General features: G+C 39.1%; 1 protein-coding gene and 1 pseudogene across 1 annotated transcript in view; both read right to left on the bottom strand.

The window, feature by feature from the left end:
- Positions 1–5,130, bottom strand: part of OPHN1 (oligophrenin 1) — a 404,963-nt gene that overhangs the window by 52,863 nt on the left and 346,970 nt on the right. The window lies entirely within an intron of this gene.
- Positions 4,175–5,130, bottom strand: part of LOC144235696 (brain and acute leukemia cytoplasmic protein-like) — a 1,216-nt pseudogene continuing 260 nt past the window's right edge.

Here is a 5,130-nt window from a genome sequence, read left to right as displayed (position 1 = left end):
AATTTTACATTTAATATTTACTATTCATTTCTATTATTTATTTTTAATATTTTGAGGAACCTCTATACTGTTTTCCAGAACAGTTGCACCAGTTTGCATTCCCACCAATAGTGTAAGAGAGCTCCCCTTCTCCACCTCCTTGCCAACATTTGTTGTTTCATGTGTTCTTATTTTTAGCCATTCTGAACAAATGCGAGGTGATATATTTCATTGTAGTTTTGATTTATATTTCCCTAATGAGGAGTGATATTGAGCATGAGCATCTCTTCATGTGTCTGTTAGCCATCTGGATGTCTTCTTTAGAAAAGTGACTATTCATGTCTTCTGGCCATTTCTTCACTGGATTATTTGTTTTTTTGGGTGTTGAGTTTGATAAGTTCTTTATAGATTTTGAATACTAACCATGTATACAATATGTCATTTGCAAATATCTTTCCCATTCTGTTGGTTGCATTTTAGTTTTGTTGATTGTTTCCTTTTCTGTGCAGCTTTTTATCTTTATGAGGTCCCAATAGTTCATTTTTGCTTTTATTCCCATTTCCTTTGGAGACATGTTGAGTAAGAAGTTGCTGTGGCTGAGGACAAAGAGGTTGTTGCCTGCTTTCTCCTATAGGATTTTGATGGTTTCCTGCCTCACATTTAGGTCTTTCATCCATTTTGAGTTTATTTTTGTGTGTAGTGTAAGAAAGTAGTCCAGCTTCATTCTTCTGCATGCTGCTATTTTCAACGTAGAGTATCATGTCATCTGAGAAAAGTGAAAGTTTCACCTCTTCTTTGCCAATTTAAATGCCTTTTATTTCACTTTGTTTGATTGCTGAGGCTAAGACTTCCAACACTGTTTTTTTAATCTTTTTTCTTTTTTTTTTTTTAATTTCTGAGAGAGAGAGATTGAGAGAGAGAGAGAGAGAGAGAGAGAGAGAGAGAAGGGCAGGGTCAGAGAGAGAGGGAGACACAGAATCTGAAACAGGCTCCAGGCTCTGAGCTGGCTGTCAGCACGGAGCCCGACGCGGGACTCAAACCCACGAACCGTGAGATCATGACCTGAGCTGAAGTCGGACGCTTAACCGACTGAGCCACCCAGGCGACCCAACAACACTATGTTTAACAACAGTGGTGAGAGTGGACATCCCTGTTGTGTACCTCATCTCAGGGGGAAAGCTCTCAGTTTTTCCCCACTGAGGTTGATTAGCTGTGGGTTTTCATATATGGCTTTTATGATGTTTAGGTATGTTCCTTCTATACTGACTTTCTTGACGGTTTTTTTTTTTATCAAGGATGCTGTATTTTGTCAAATGCTTTTTTTGGCATCTATTGACAGGATGGCTCTTATCCTTTCTTCTACTAATGTGATCCATCACATTGACTGATTTGAGATATTGAACAAGACCTGCAGCCCAGGTGCAGATGAATCCCACTTTACCATGGTGAATAATTCTTTTAATATACTGTTGAATTCAATTTGCTAGTATCTTGTTGAGAATTTTTGCATCCATCTTTATCAGGTATATTGGCCTATATTCTCCTTTTTAGTGGGGTCTTTGTCTGCTTTGGGAATCAAGGTAATGCTGGCTTCAAAGAATGAGTCTGGAAGCTTTCCTTCCACTTCTGTTTTTTGGAATAACTTGAGAAGAATAGGTATTAACTCTACTTTACATGTCTGGTAGAATTCCCCTGGGAAGCCATCTGGCCCTGAACTCTTATTTGTCAGGAGATTTTTGATATCGGATTCAATCTTTGCTGGTAATGGGTTTATTCAAATTTTCCATTTCTTCCCATTTGAATTTTCATAGTGTGTGGGTGTCTAGGAATTTGTCCATTTCTTCCAGATTGTCCAGTTTTTTGGAATATAATTTTTCATAGTATTCTCTACAATTTGTATTTTTGTGGTGTTGGTTGTGATTTCTCCTCTTATAATTTTGTCTATTTGGGTTCTCTCTCTTTTCTTTTTGAGAAATCTGGCTAGGGGGTTATCAATTTTGTTTCAAATTTTTTCTTTCAAAAAACCAGTTCTTAGATTCTTTGATCTGTTCTACTGTTTTTCTAGATTCTATATTGGTTATTTCTGCTCTAATCTTTATTATTTCTGCTCTGCTAGCTTTAGGATTTCATTGCTGCTCTGTTTCTAGTTAGGTGTGAAGTTAGATTCTGTATCCAAATACAGATTTTTTTGCTTCTTGATATAGACCTGGATTGTAATGTATTTTCCTCATAGGACTACCTCTGCTGCATCCCAAAGGTTTGGGATGTCATGTTTTCAACTTAATTTGCTTCCATATATATTTTTAATTTCTTCTTTAATTTCCTGGTTGACCGATTCATTCCTTAGTAGAATGTTCTTTAACTTCCAAGAATTTGGAGGCTTTCCAAATATTTTCTTGTGGTTGCTTTCAAATTTCATAGTATTGTGATCTGAAAATACACATGGTATGATCTCAATCCTTTTATATTTTGTGACCCAGTATGTGATCTATTTTGGAGAATGCTCTGTGTGCACTCAAGAAGAATGTGTATTCTGCTACTTTGGACGAAGAGTTCTGAATATATCTGTCAAGTCCTTGTGGTCCAGCATATCATTCAAGGCCATTGTTTCTTTATTGATGTTCTGCTGCATTATCTGTCAATTGCTGTAAGTGGAGTACTAAAGTCACCTACAATTACAGTATTATTATCAATAAGTTTGCTAATGTTTGTGATTACTTAATTTATATATTTGCATTTCCAAGTAGGGAGTATAAACATCTACAATTATTAGCTTCTCCTGATGGATAGACCCCTTTATTATGATATAATGCCCTTCTTCATCTCTTGTTACAGTCTTTCGTTTAACATCTAGGTTTTCTGATATAATTATGGCCACCCCAACTTTCTTTTGACATCCATTAGCATGATAGATGTTTTTCCATCCCCTCACCTTCAATCTGCAGGTGTCCTCAAGTCTATAATGAATCTTTTGTAGACTGGCTGTGGGAATTTCTCAAAATAAGACAATCATGAATTTTGCTGCATTGATTTATGTTTCCTTTCACAAGCCATTTCTCTTTAACATGCAATGCTGTTTGATGGCATTTTATGCACAGTAGAGCTTAATTTTTTCCCCTACTAAACATGGAGTTTATTGGTATTGTTTGGGCATTACTTAGTCCTACCTTTCCCAATCCAGACATGTTAACAACCCTTTAAAAATCATGCTACATTACTTTGGACGAAGGTACATCTAGCATAATATGCTTAAAGTAATGTCAGATCATTGTAATCTTTCAAAACATTTTTCACTGGCTCTGGTTTCTAACACAGTGAACATCAGTCTAATGTCAATGTGAATGCACAGCAACCAGTACTAGCTCTCTAAAGTGATTCCTTCACAGATAGCAAATGACATAGTCCAAGAACTGAGAACAATAGGCAAAAGTGAGGCTGTGTGTGCTGCCAATATGTTATGGATTATCTCCCTTTTGTAAGCAGTGTCCACTCTTTCATTAACAATTGCAAATGACCCAACTGAGGAGAACACTCAAGAGCACAAGCAAAGAGAACTGGAAAGCTATGAAAATGCAATGCCTTGCTGAGCTATGAATGGCATCCTAGATTGGATGTATTGATCACAATGACCATGATGTTGTACAGAGGCTGACAGGGATACCAGTATGGGAGAACATTGAAGCAGATGAGAAATGGGTGTGACTGTATCATAGAAACCTCCCCAAACATGCTTTGGGTTTTGCTGGGGTTATTTTTTGTGAAACTGGATCTGAATCTGTCTCATAGTGAGCTAAGGAAATAGGTATAACAGGGAGTTTTCCTGTTTCTTGATTTCTTCTGTATCTGGGTTTAAAGTTGGGTGGAAGACAGCTTTTAAGTGACCACAGTAAGCTTCCTAATGGTGGCAGTTTTCAGAAAGAAAGAATGAAAGAATAAGCTGGTCTGAAACAGTGCATACTAACATGGTCAGGAGAAATTAGAACGCATGTGAGCCTTTTTCACTCACGGAATGAATGTATTCCTTCTATTTTTCTGTGTTTCATAAACCTTCCTGTGGCTTTGGCTCACCACTTTTACATCAGACCATATTGTAGGAGTTCCAGAGGCAAACTAATTGCACATTCACAGTTTATTACCATATGCAAGTACTGTGCCAATACATTTACATGGTAAGTAGGAGGCTGAGAATATCCCATCAGCCCAGGCAGCCATTGGCTGCCAGGTAAGACAGTCTCTCAAGGAACTCAGCAGCAGTCATGCTCAGTAAGGGCCACTCACTTCTTCAAGACTCCTTGATTGGATCCAGTACGTGGAGGCACCAAAGAAGTCAATCTGCCCTTCTAGTTGAACACTCTACTAGTTAATACAGTTCTTTATGATTTTTCAACTTTTGTCACCCTGTCAGATACTGTCTGTAACAGTAATGGTGACTTCTTTTGCAGACATACACTTAACATCTCTTTTAGCCTCCATAATCTGAAGGCCATTCTGTTTCTCGGTCAGAGGCCTGAGATGAGGCTCTGGGGACTCAGGGACTGGATTCCACAGCTCATATTCTTCTCTGGGCTGTAGATCAGGGCACACCATTGAAGGACAGTCCATCTTCCAGCACACCTGCATGCAGGCTACTGACCTCATGGCCACTGTCAGTGGTGGAGGCACAAAATGGCACATCCAAGTTGGTGTAGGTAAGCCAGGTTGACTCAATTTCCCTGATCTAGCTCTTGTAGTAACAGGGCTTGATGGTTTGGGCCCAACTCCTACCAGAGCTTATACTTCCATGCTGCTAATGAGCCCTACGGTTGGTAGGCTCAATTCTCCAAAGGTGCTCAGCCCCTGTAGTGCGGCCGAGGCCCCCAACCCGGTAGCAGTGGCTATGACATCAGGTCCCTGTGCCCACCTGTGCAGCAGCCAGGCACCCAGCTCCTGCTGTACCTGCTGCCCCCAACCCGCTGCCCTCCGACAGAACTTCCTTCAAAATTGCACCCAATCCTCTCAAACCTTGTCACTGCTTTATCAACTAAGTTTATGTAATTTCAAAATTCTTTGTTGTCATTTCAAAATCTTTACAGCACCTTCACTAGGAGTCAATTTTTTCTCAAGAAACCACATTTTTTGTCCATCTATAAGAAGCAACTTCTCATCTGTTGA

The sequence above is a fragment of the Crocuta crocuta genome, unplaced genomic scaffold (genome assembly GCF_008692635.1).
Source record: "Crocuta crocuta isolate KB4526 unplaced genomic scaffold, BGI_CrCroc_1.0 scaffold1012, whole genome shotgun sequence".
Taxonomy (NCBI): Eukaryota; Metazoa; Chordata; class Mammalia; order Carnivora; family Hyaenidae; genus Crocuta; species Crocuta crocuta.
This window is presented reverse-complemented; position numbering and strand designations above follow the sequence as displayed.